General features: G+C 40.6%; 1 protein-coding gene across 4 annotated transcripts in view; it reads left to right on the top strand.

Moving 5' to 3' along the window:
• Positions 1 to 13,314, top strand: part of PAK2 (p21 (RAC1) activated kinase 2) — a 39,645-nt gene that overhangs the window by 1,006 nt on the left and 25,325 nt on the right. The window contains exon 1 of one of the 4 annotated variants that reach the window (XM_031043670.2): positions 4,571 to 4,662. The exons of the other annotated variants lie outside the window; for them this stretch is intronic. The gene's annotated coding sequence lies outside the window, so the exon portion shown is untranslated. Of the gene's footprint in view, positions 1 to 4,570; positions 4,663 to 13,314 lie in introns of those variants that run through there. 4 annotated transcript variants of the gene reach the window in all.

Genomic DNA, 13,314 nt, shown 5'->3' with positions numbered 1-13,314 from the left:
GACAGTCCAGATGCTGGAGCATTTTAATATTTGTTATTTTGGAGGTCTTGTAATAATGGCAATGTTAGGTGCAATTAAAACACAGCATATTGTAGGGTTTTTAATTTTTCTTATTGCCATATTTCTCTGGTTTTGTCTTTTTTTATACTTGAAAAAAGGGAGCTGCTCTTGTGGAAGTCTAGGACCAACCTTGCAGTATGAAGTGTCCTCACAATGTGAGCTCTGGAATGGTACCCCCATAAAAAAATGGGGACTAGCTCTTTCATTTAGGAGATGGAAGCGATTTAGCTTTCAGAGATACTGTGGAGGCAGGCTAAGAAGTACCCATGTGTAGCCAAATGAGCTGTTGCAGTTTTAATGTTACTAGAGAACTGACGAATCAGTGATTTCATTCTTACAGACTAACGGGTTGAAATAGAAGCAACATAGAAATGTAAGAAGGCGAAGCCTTTGTGTTACATGTTTTTTGAGTAGGATCTTTAAAATAATAGCATTTAAAAAAATTGGCTGAGTAATATTTTAGAGGAAGGAAAGGCCTTACTCTAAACTTCACTGTTTGGATATTTCAGTTCTTGAGGCTGGAATAGAAATGCTTGAGAACAAGTAACAAATCTGTGTTGTTGAAGTTGGATGTGCTGACATAGTTGTTACAACAAAATTGATGGGCCATTAAATGGGGAATAATGCCTCTGTGGATATATCTTGCACTTTTTAGCACAGTGCAATGTATTTTGGTGGATCTGAGGTGTGTGACAAGCATGGCACCATGTCACAGGCTGATTTACTGGCAAGAAGCTTGTGCAGTTAGGTGCTGGACCTCTGGCCAACTGTGGGGGAGCTTCTTTCCCGAGGAATCTCCTTGTGTTCCCTCTCTGGGAGGGATGCTGGAGTGGATGGGTGAAGGCTTTGCCTGTATATGGTAGGTCACATCCTGTGCTTGTTTTAAAATGTATCCTTTTAAAAACTCGTGTGTACTTGTGGTATTTAACTCAGCCTTTCAGTTGTGTTTAAGGAAGAAAATTACTCAAGCACCTTTGGTTTTTCAGAAACTTCAGAATAAGTGTTAAGGGTATTGATGCTGCAGGTTTTTGTTCTTGTGGTGATGTGAAAAGCCGTGAGGATCCAAATCTAGGTCTGTGTGTTTTATTAACAGAAGATACTTCTGCTTCAGTGTCCTTGTATCAGTTGTTTGGTTTAGGTTTTTGTTTGGGTTTTGGTTGTTTCTTGGTTGGGTTTTTTTTCCTCACTTAGTATGTGGGATTTTTTCCTTGTATATTTTATCTGTTTTCTGCATTAGGAGTTTTCTAAGGCACTGGAAGCTTCCCTGTGAGTTTTGTGCCAGTATATTATTGTTTCTTACAACACACGCATCTATTGACATGTCTGTGTAGTAGTTACAACAAAGAAAAAGCTATTTGTTCTGAAAACAACCCTGTAGTTACAGAGACACTGTTCTAGATGTCCAGGCCCAGTGATAACACCAGCAGAGATGCAAGTCCTGAGGTCAGAAATTGGGATGCAGGCAGAAAGCTTTGGAAGCGAGTTGACTCACCAAAACATCCAGGAATAGGTAGCAGAAGCAAGGTGATAGGGTGAGCAAGGGGAAGGAAAGGTCTGCAGCAGCCAGGTACCATGTATTAGCATGCATCCTAATGTATTTGTGCTGGCAGTTGGGAAAAGGAAGCTGAGTTGCCAGAAGAAGGTGGTTGTGGAGCCTCTGTTCCTTTTCTAGAAATGTAGTTGCTGTGATCAGTTCTGCTCTGTTTTTGTGAAACCAGGGGCACTCTCTTGGACTAGGGCTGAGATTCAGAAAGGCTGCATCAAGCTCAGTATTAAGTTTTCCAAGAATGCACCTCCTTTCTAAATCTAAATCAGATTTGTCTGTCTAGCTCAAAACTTGGAGAGAGCTTCGTGATTGCAGAATGTTGTATTGGGGAGGTTTCTGTGCCTGCTCTGGTAGTAGCAGTACATTTTCAGTTAAGTTTTAATGTGTTAAGTGCTGAGGTTACCACTTGCTATGTGAAGTGCACTGCTGCTAAAGAATCACGCCCAGCACTTGAGTACCAGGCTGAGCTACTAGGTCCATTCTCCAAAACAATAACAGTCCTCTTAATGCAGTGCTTGACTGGGTGCTGTGTTGATTCTGCCTCTTGGCAAGGTCAGTTTGACCATGGAGGAGGCTGCATCTTCTGCAAGCTTTCAGTATTTGCAGGACTTTGGTAGGCAAAAATCAGCATTTTCTCCAACTTTCTGGTATAGCAAGGACACGGGAAGGGGTACAGAAGTGTGTGTGAGCAAGAGGGAAGCCCTGGGCTCTTGGTATGGTGTGAGGGCAGCCATGCTTGTGCAGGAGGATGGTAGGCAGTAGGTTGGAAGAGGAAAGGAGTCCAGGGTACTTGCCTTGGGGCAAAGGGCAAGAAACCCTTAGGCAAGGCACTGATTTTGAAGGCCTTTTAGCAAGGAAACACTGCATCATTCCTAGAAGACCTGAGGATTCTTATTGTGCTTTGCTGTTAGGAATTATGGTGTCTTGAGGTTGTGATCTTGTAAGATTTTAGAAAGTTCTTATTTGCATTTAAATGCAAGTGGTAAAAGGCAGTAGGCCTGTTCAGGTCTCTGAGATCTCCTTCTGACCTGCTTAGCTTGGGCCCAGGTTGCAAGCTGTAGACTGAGCTCTCTGTTAATGCAAGTCTTCAAGCCCTACTTCACCACTCAAGGTTTGCTAGATCTCAGAGCATGATTTTACCTGAAGTTGTGCCTTACTTCAGTTGGACAATGCACACATTAGTGCTTTTTATTTTGACTGATTAAGTGGATGGTGTCTATTGGTAAGAGTTGGAAGCACTGGATTTGGTCTCAATTCTGTATCTGACTTGCCAGGGATTTTTTAAGTTGACTATTTTCTTAGCTTCTATTTTCTCAGCTGGGAATGGGGATTAATCAGGCTTTGAAAGTGCCACACAGCAGGTCAGGCAGAGATGTACATGTTAGGAACATGCCTTAAAATTGACAGGAGTTTTATTTGTGCCGTTAAATTTTGGGTGATTAACACTATCTGTGAATTCAAAAGGAATTCCTCATGCTTTTGAAAGGCTGAGGTTATGGTATATTAAAACACTTAAGAAATTGCTGATGCTTCTTTTTATTTCTTTTTACTTTGTCACATGGATGTACCTAACATGTTAATGAATTTCAAAATGCTCTTAAAAATCTTTGCTTCAGCTGCTAATAATTTACTGGTGCTTAGAATTGTTTTAATTGAACACACCTTATTAGGGAAAGATAGTATTTTTAAGACATACCAGGTGCTTCATATAATAAATAGGTCGTTGTTTCCCAAAAGAAGTTAAGCCCAGCCTTGGTGTTGGTGTAGCTCTGGCAATAACAAGTTTGCACAAAGTTGAATGCTTAAAAAGTATGAGTTTGCTACTGAAATACTTCATGTTGTCCTGGAAGTCAAGTGGTTGCCTGTTGGCAACAACTGTATATATTTGACTCTTTGGTCAGGGTTCTCTCTGCCAGTTAGCAAAAATCGTTTCCTATCTCTAGAGTAGTTATTTCCATAAAACAGATTTAATTCTAATTCTGTAGTTTCATTTCAAAGAAAAGCAGCTGTAGGAAAGAACCAATGTGTTAGGGCAGTGGTGAGTATGATTTAGAAGTGGTGTACTGTGTCAAGAAAGGGATTTAACATAATGTGAACCAGAATGGGAGCAGCTGGCAGGTGCATTAAGGAGTGGAAATACACTAAAAAGTTTCCAAGTCAGCCTTTTTTCTTCCTTTTTTGTTTCAAGTTTTCTGCTTCCTGTTTAGGTGCTGGATGTTTGACTCAGTGTGTACCCACAGGAGTACCTAACCATCAGCGTATGTAAAGCTTTCCCCTTGCTTCTCTAATGAGTGGAGTTAGACTTTTATCCAACAGCATGAGGTTTATTTTAGAAACAGATGTAATACTTTACACTTTAAGTTGTATTCTTTATTTACAATCCTTCTAGAACTGTGTTAGCTAACAGGTATCTTTTGGACTGCCTGTCTACTACATAAGGGCCATCCTCATTTAAAGGGGTCTTCTGGGAATTTGGGCTTCAGAGAGAAGCTGGCTGGGCAGTTTCTTGTGGAAATATCTCATTGGAAGGGACTGAACTGAAAATATACTTCAGTTTGAGTGTTACCTGCTTTAGAATGTAAAAGCAAACAGTGCTTTATTTTTAATAGAGTAATGCTTTAAATAATAAATAAAAATTAAAAAAATAATAATTAATGTTTTAAAGTGAACAACTTTTAAAATACCAAAGCATTTCTGAAAAGGTAAAAGGAGAAATACAGTGTCTTTCAACTTTTAATTGTGTTTTAAACTGTTGGACAGATCAGGAATTTATAAGACAATGAATTAAGTATTTTTGACCTTTTTGCCAGGATTCAGCACGTCAGAATTGAGGAAAAGAAATTTCTGGCCCAATTCCAGGTGCTGCTGAAAAGGGCCTCTTTGGAAGTTAGAAGGTCATGGAAAGGATCTCCCTCTCTTGCTACAGGCAGGTCACATCCGTCTGACAGCCTAGATCCGGGCTGCTTAAAATGCCAATAGCAAACACTCCCTGAAGGTGCTGGAGAAGGGGCCAAGTGGTGAGAACAGTCATCCATGCAGAGTCTCAGCACATGTCTGTAAGTGCTCTTTTTTGGCCATGGCTGTTATTCTAAATGCACACGTGGCATAAAGGATGTGATCTTAGTTTTGCTGGTTGTGTAGTTTAGGAATACGGAATGTAACAACAGGGTTAGTGATCAGCTTGGGCAACTTCAAAACATTTGGATCTTAGCTGAATCTTCTTCTGAACCTGGTTGACTTCCTGCATGATCTCGGGTGGCAGTTACACTGTGTTTGCTTATGGTAGGTCAACAGGCTGATTGCTTGTGAGCTACTTAGTGTTTTATACTAGTGTTAAGTAAGCTGAGTGCTTGATGTAAAGTCCACCTGACTGCAACTAATTTGGACCAGAAATAGGGGTGCTGCTTCACTTAACACCAAGGTAAACATGAAAACAGCTGTTCGGGTTAGAGGGTGAAAGGAGAGGGTATTGTTCTCCCCAGCCCCAAACCAGTTGTTTCAGCCCACTCTGATAAGCTGGCACTGCTGCATCCCTGAGTGTGGTGATCTGGGTTAGGGAATTAAATTGATGGGAAAGGAATCACTGATGTTAAACATGACTTGAAAATTCTGTTCAGTGATCTGATGCTAATGGCCCAGTTTGTAGTGGCTGGGGAGTTGCATGTTTGGCTTTGTGCGTTTCTTGTGTGTTTCTGAGCTCTTGGGAATGTTACTTCAGATCAAACACAAAAGTGAACAAATGAGTGTTTATTTGTACATCTTGTCACAAAATCCTAGCATCATTTTCTATTGCATAGAAAATAGGTGCCTAATGTTCCCCTCTCCATGTATAAAATACTGTCACTATTACAAACATGAGTTATATGAAATGTGATTTTCAGAGTTGGGACAGCATCACCAAGTGTGAAATACTTGGTCTTTCATGCTGTTGTCTTGCTTTTTCTACTCAAGGGTGCAAATGAAGTTCAGGGTTTTCAAAGATGTTTAGCAACAGGAACAGTTAATTTTGATCTGGTGTTGACACGCTAAGACTCTTTTATATTAATGTCCAAGCTTACAAATTAATTCTTAGTGGTAAAGAGGGCCTTGACAGCCACACTCAGGAAATTGATGCAAGTAGCTCCTCCTGATTTTTTGTTGCTGGCATGTTGCAAAGTAAATGGCAGAGCAGTGAGATGAGGATTATTTCACAGGAACCAAAGTATGTCTTGGCAATGCTGTGACTCATTGCTTTTGTGAATGTCACTTTTTCTTTCTAGCCCTTCCAGACCTATTTGCAAGGATTTTATATGTGTGGTATAGTACTGTTTTTGTGTCTTGGGGTTTCTTTAAGACTGGATCAGTGTTGATTTTTTTATGTAGATTATTTTTCCAGGTAGCTGTTGGAAATGGAAAATAAAAATTCAGAATAGTTCAGTATGGCTGGTTTGGATGCTCTCTTCACAAGCAAGGCTGTGACTGGTTGTGATATCTTTTATCTTCTTATTTATTTATCTTATTCTAATTAATAATTATTGCGTTGTAAAATATTTTACTTCTGAGAGGCATACTTCTCATTCTCCTTGGCTTGTTGTGTATATGATGGACAATCTTACAGTCTTTTTGCAGCACAAGCAAACATACTCATGCTTGGTAAAACTGGATTGAGTATTACTCATCGAAGAAGTTAAGACACCTGATAAACCTAAATGATAACAGATCCACAGCAATACTACTAGAGCTTAGAGCTGGGTGAGGGTTGTACTTTGCTTCCTTATTCTTTCAAAGCCTATGGGCTGCAATGAGATGCCAGCTTTCTAAATTTAAGATTGCATCTGAACTGGAGAAATCTCTTTGTTTCAAGGATCTTGGTCAAAATTGAAAACAGATGTAACTCTTGTTCTGTGTCACTCTGATTAATGATTGCGTCTCCTATGCTGCTGAAAGAGCTTTCTCTTCCTAATGTTTAAAGTTTTTGTCATTTTGTCAAATAACTTGTCAGTAAACCTCAATACTTGAGGTCTTAATTGTCCCTTTCTCTTGTTCATGTTTTTAATTTCCTAAATGAGATACTGGTAATATCAGTGCTTTCTCCTGGGCTTCACATTTGCTGCCTATGTGCTCATACATACCTGATCAATGGCGGATGATAGGCCATTTTCCAGTGACCAGTGTGATGGCAAGTGACTGCTCAAAGGGATATTTTGTGGTGTCTCTCTTTGTTGCCAAGTTTAATAGAAATCCTTATTTCTATTTTACTCTTATTGAAATGGCTTACTGAAATTTGGTTCCTGTTTTCTTAACAGAATTGAAAGGATCTGAGAAAATTTTCATTTAGACTAAAAACTCGTGGAAAGTTGACCATTTCTAAAGGTATTATATTGAGGTCAACCTTTTCCATAGCTACATGAAATTTTATGACAGCAAACTATTTTTTTTTAAATTTTTATTAGTAAGAAAAAGCACCATGTTTGAATTTTTGTAATCACAGAATTTGTAAGTTTTCCGTGCTCATTTGTCACAAAAAATGTGTTATGTTCATACTTTCAGACTCAATGGTATTAGCTAATAGTATTGTAAATTAAAAGAGGAAGCCTTGGTAGGTACAAAACTGTTGTGCTGGGTCAGGTTGTTTGTGTCTTGCCCAAGGTTCTGGCTGCAGTCTCAGTGGATATCTGCTTCAGTGTAAGGACTCTCTTAAATGGCTTTTTGGAGGTGGGATGACTTGCTTCAGCTGCTGTCTGCAATTGCCTGGTTTTGCAGTAGCTTCTGATGAAGGAGTAGATTATCACAGAGTAATGTTTTACTGACACATCTTTCATTTTCTGTGATTTAAGGCACAGCTAGTGCTGAAGATCAATGTAGTTCTGTAATGCAGGTCTTCAGTTCTTGTGTTGATAACACAGCATGAGTGATGCCTTTCTTCTGTGGGCTTCTTTTTTTTCCATAGATGATTATCATGCATCCCTTGAAATGGAATTAGCGACCCTCAGATAAGTGGGATATCTCTTATATCTATTACAGTAAATAGCTTTAATTTTTTGTTGGAGTGGTAGTCATGTTAATGGGGACCTCGTTTCATGGGTGAGTTTTTGTGTGAACTTGCCTGATGCAGAAATAGGGTGCTGCACAGTACTCTTCTCATGTAAGAGTTTGAGTATTTGAAGAAGTCATTGTACTTGTGTCACATGGCACAAATGGACTATAATTCTACCAGGAGAAATTATCTCTAATTTTCTGCATTTTTTGGTTGGTTTTTGGATGACCTATTGCCATGCTTATATATAAGACTATGCTCTTCCTGGCTGAATTTGTGTTCGGTGTGGGTACGAAGAAGTGTCTTGAGCTTGGGTCTGTTCCAAGTGGTTGTGACCATCCAGGTGACAGCATGCTGTACTGGTGTCCACTGAAGCACAATGTGGCTGGGAAAAGTGACTTGGAAGAGGCAGAATTTCCCATTCTGGCATTCTGTGCCAGGCTAGGGCTGTTTGATAGTGCTGCAGTAAGCTGAGGGTTTGGCCTGCAGGGCTGTTGAGCTAAGCTAAAGTTACCACTATCTGCTACTGTTAAGTGCAGTTGAAGCAAGCCTTGTCCAGCCACTGGAGAGAAACAAAGAGCTCTATTCTGCGTGCATATGAAAAAGATAGTTTTTCTGTAGGGAGGAGCTGTTTTTCTCTCCTTTTCCCTTTGTCTTTTCACTAAGTATTCATTTTTTCGGTAGCTGACATTTGACAGCTCTAACAGTGTGATGAGGAACAGATGGATCCCTTACTCTTGGATTCTTCCTTTTTCTGCTGTCCTGGTATACAATGTGTGTTATTTCTTCTCTTTCCAGTTAGCCCTACAACTTTACTCTGGATGGGTAAGCTACAGCCTTGTCTTACTGTTGCCTATAGTATTTCCAGAGATTAAAATATGCCTTTGCTTTCGATTAAAGTTACTGCTGATCTCTGCACAGCACCAGTAGCCTGAACAGTTTTTCATCATTATCATTGCTCTCTTGGTTGGTGATTGTGTAAGTTAAACAGCTGTGAATGCTGTTAGGAGTAAGTGCACCAAGCTATATAGGTACCTTGTGCAGGGTAGCCTTTATTCAAATAACTTTTGCTCTGGAATGTGTGATCCCTCCCTGTCTGTAAATGCCAGCTTTAATTAAGAGAGAATCTCAGCAATGAGATGCAGACTTCATTTTTGTTTTTCTTCTTGTAAACTTTCCCTACTTGCCCTTTTCCCCATTCTCCTTTGATCTTTATAAAACCTCAGCTCATGAAAATAAAGGCTGAAAAGTATCTTCTCGTTAGTGAAAAATGAGTAAGCACAAACACCTTGAATCATGGATTTACATGCGATGTGCATGCTGCAGGCTGTCTTGTCTGTATTTAGTTGACTCAGGTTTTTAGGTAGGTAGAGCAGGGGTAAGTAATTTCCTTGTTGAAGGTTGAATAGGCTTTTTCAGACACCTTTGAGTACATGTTATCATTATGCAGCATTGCACAATAGTTCGTTGAAGAAAAATTGTGGCTGTGGGCTGTATAAAATGAAGCGTGGTCTGAATTCAGCTGGTAGGCGGTAACTAACCCAACCCTGCAGCAGAGGGTGGAAATGCGTACCTCTTGATTTAATTCCTCCTCCACTCTACCGCAAGAGGGCTGCTTCTTGGAGCAAGGTGGAACGGGTGTCCATAGCTCTCAGCTCAGCAGTCTGCCTCATTTCATAGAATCTCACACTGGTTTGAGTTGGAAGGGACTTAAAGTTCTTCCAGTTCTAACCCCCTGACATGGGCAGGGACACCTTCCATTAGAGCAGGTTGGTCCAAGCACTGTCCAGACTGGCCTTGAATTTTTGTGTGTTGCTGTAATCAGCTGGTGATAATGGCATTGTAGCCTTGCCGAGTGAGTTTTTCTGACAAACTTGGAAAGTGGGAAATAAGGGTAGTTGGGAAATCACTTCTGAGGTCCATCTGGTACTGTTGCCTGTGTTTGAGCTGGTTCAGAGGTTATAAAGCAGAGAAGAGCTTTCTAGTTCAGTGGTGATAAGACACACCACCACAGTTCAGAAGTGCTCAATTAATTTTTGTGAAGCAGAAATGTCACTTCGGGTGGGAGTTGATTGCTGTGTGTGGTTTAAAGGGAGAAAGTGGAGATATATCATGAGTCAGAGATGGCCACAGTATACAGTGAAGTCAAGTATCATTAATTTGCTTAAATTTTCTGTGCACTAATGCACTTTTACTGTGACTCTTGAACAGCTTTATTTGGTCTTTTCTTATTTTTCCTGTTGATGTCATCTTCAGTCACAAAACATAGATGATAATTAAGAAATTACACACATACACAGTTAAAAAAAAGTCCAGCATTGAAAATCTGTGAGGAAAGAAAACCTTACCAAGGTTTCTGTTATTGCTGGTTTGCTTGGTTTTTTTTTCTGTTTGTATACCAGCTTTGTGAATCTGCTCTTCCAGTTTGGAAGGCTGCCAGCATTTTAGCAGTGCAATCTGCTTCACTTGTCTTCATCAGTGATGGTATGAAAATTGTACTTTATCGTGCTTGTACCATGGGATGAGGATGACTTAGCTGTCGGCATTGGATGGTGAAGAAGTTATAGCTGAAATACACTTGTTTGTGTTGGCTCCCTATTGGATGAGAAGGTGATGTCCAGCACTGGTTGCTTCTTAGAAGATGACTGGGATCGGGTTTTATTTTGAAAGAGACATTTTCACAGACCTGCTGTTTGTTTTCAGTGCAAGACTTTGCTCAACTGCTAAGTGCCTTAAGGAGTAAATAATGGCTTTAGGTTGTAATGTACTTTGGCAATGGCTTTGAGGAATATTTTTCTTTAGAAGTCTTAGTAACCTTTTCAAATACCCCATGAATATGATATTTGTCTTCTGTAACTTGGTTCATGGTAGGCACATCTCATTACAGGTGTGGAGAGACTGTTCCTTCTGAACAAAAGATGGTTTTCTTTCTGCTTTTTATTCTTCTTCTCAATTAAATGGCAGATACTTTTCTCTGTACTGTGTTTTCCCATATATTTGTGTGATTTTTCTGTGCTGTGTTTTCCCTTCTATTATGACTCGGCAAAAATCACAAGGAAATTGAGGGGTCAGGAAAAGGCAAATTGGAAAGAATTTAGCTGGGTATGTTGTGTGTGTCATCCAGTCTGGTTCTGCAGGAGACTGAGGTTCACCTATACTGTCATTAGAGTGGGAGTATTATGCCTTGTCTCTGTCACATGTAGCAGTAAAGGGAAGACAGCAAGAAAGGACTTGTTGATAAACTTCATGGTTGTAACCTTGCTCGTTGAAGGAGGTATATTGGTGCTTATGGCTATTAATCTTGGGGGGAAAAAAAAAAAAAGATGCTGGCCATTTATTGGCTCTCTCAGTGGGTTGGCCTTGCTGAGCATTTGGTTAATGTGCATCCCTTTGTAAATCCTAATGAAAAATTCATGTTTGACAGGCTCAGATATTTTTGTTTCTATTTTCAGCTGTTTTCTCAACTGCATCATTTGAAGGGGGGGTATCTTGTTTGTGCTTGTAAATGAGGGAGAACTGTACTTGTTTGGAGTATCTTAGGTTAGTCTAATTTCCTCTCCCTTCCCCATAAAGGAAAGTTAAATAAAAATAACTGTTCGTTTTTGCAAGCATATGGTTTGGCATTGACTGAACACTTTGAGACCCACTAAAACTGGAAAGAGAAGTTGCAGTAAGTCCAGTGGAGTTTGGTGCCTGCCTTCTTAGAGGTGGGAAGGCTTTGAGAACTGCGTGTTGCGTTACAGCATCTGCACGTGTTTTTAATAACTGTAGGTGGAACAGATTATCCTTCTGGCTTTTGCTGGCCATTATCAAGGTTACTCTTGTTCCTGCTTTTTCACAAGTCCTCTCTTGTCAGGCAGAAGATACGAGACTGCATTTGCCAAGTCTGTGAGAAAGTAATTCTTTGTCTGCCACTGCTGGGTTGTTTTTCTGTGCACAATTTTTCTGAGTTGAAATGACGAGATAAGTATTTTCAGCCTCTGAAGGTAGTCTCAAACTGTTCCAGAAAACTCCTTTTTGGATCCGATTAAATAAATCTCATGGATCCATATGATTTAAGTTGGAAACCAGAATATCCCCAGAGGATTTGTTTTGCTTGTCATGGAGAAGACAGTCTGAGATTTACTGGTTCAGTGAATTTTTGTACAGTGGTGAAATGATTTCAAGTTGATGAGCTGCTGAATTAACGTGCTGTTAGTGCTGGTGCAGGAAGTGAGCTGTGGCTAGGTAGCACCATCTGAATAAAAACTTGTCAGAAAGCTGCTTTCAGCTAATCCCTGGGAGGAAGTGAGCTATAATCAGTACTAAGTGAGCTAATCACAGGAAATCTATTGCTCAACAGGAGCCTCAGAGAAAAAAAGAAAAGGGTGTGGGGTGGGAGAAAGGGGGGAAAGAAAAATACCCATGGAGATGTTTCATTCTGCTTTTGGTCTCCAAAACCTGCTTGCTCCGAGAAAAGGGAGTATCTGGTGAAATGAGCAGCCCTCTGATCTTAAAAACTGCACGGTGTATGTGTTTGTCCTCATTTCCAGAATAATCATAGGATAGTTTTAGGGTTGGAAAGGACCTTAGGATCATCTAGTTCCAACCCCCCTGCCATGGGCAGGGACGCATCACACTAGACCTTGCTGCCCAAGGCTCTGCCCAACTTGGCCTTGAGCGCAGCCAGAGATGGCACATTTATCACTTCTTTGGGCAACCTGTTCCAGTGCCTCACCACCCTCACAGTAAAGACCTTCCTTATATCTAATGAATCTGTTATGTCTAATGAAGCATCAACTCATCTCCTCCAATAAGGTGTTATTTTCAGGAATTAAAAGGTAGCGGTGTGGAGTGGCTGAGGATAAGCCAGCTGCTAGAGCCACTGGAGTCTTGGAGTCAATGTACTGGGAATTAGGGAATCATAGAGTAGTTAGGGTTGGAAAGGGCATTAAGGTCATCTAGTTCCAACCCTCCAGACACATTCAACAAGGATTATTATAATATAAACCAAGAGTGGGATGTGATCAATCTTGTTACATGGGTCTTTTGGAGTATCGCATGCTTGCTCTGTTACTGTATTGTTTCTTAATTACTCTGTGCTTCTGTGCACTTGACTTCTGCTGTGGGATTTGTTTGTGAGACACATCTACTTTGCTATTTTCCTCTGCTCTGGACCTGGCTGTCCCGGATGCTGCTCTTTGTGTGTGACAAATGTTGCCAGTAAGCACCCTATAAGGCTCTACAGGAAGACAGCAAATGACAGCCACCAGCATGCAAATTGTTGTGAGGATAACTCACTTTATTCGACCCTTGTGTGCTCTCATAGTGTGGGGACAGGGAAGTGCACTTACCATCAGGGCTTTTTTCACTTTCAGCTTGTTCTTGTCTTCCATTCCTTCTGTCAGACAACAAATGGTTTTAGAATCATAGAATGATAGAATGGTTTGTGTTGGAAGCAACCTTAAAACTCATCCAGTTCCAACCCCTGCCATGAGCAGGGACACCTTTCACTAGACCAGGCTGCTCCAAGCCCCGTCCAGCCTGGCCTTGAACACTGCCAGGGATGGGGCAGCTGCAGCTTCTCTGGGCACCCTGTGCCAGCACCTCAGCACCCTCACAGGGAAGAATTTTTCTCTAATATTTAATCCAAATCTCCCTTCAGCTTAAAGCCATTTTGCCCTTTTCCTGTTGCTACTTGCTTTTGTCAAAA

The sequence above is a fragment of the Melopsittacus undulatus genome, chromosome 6 (assembly GCF_012275295.1).
Source record: "Melopsittacus undulatus isolate bMelUnd1 chromosome 6, bMelUnd1.mat.Z, whole genome shotgun sequence".
Taxonomy (NCBI): Eukaryota; Metazoa; Chordata; class Aves; order Psittaciformes; family Psittaculidae; genus Melopsittacus; species Melopsittacus undulatus.
This window is presented reverse-complemented; position numbering and strand designations above follow the sequence as displayed.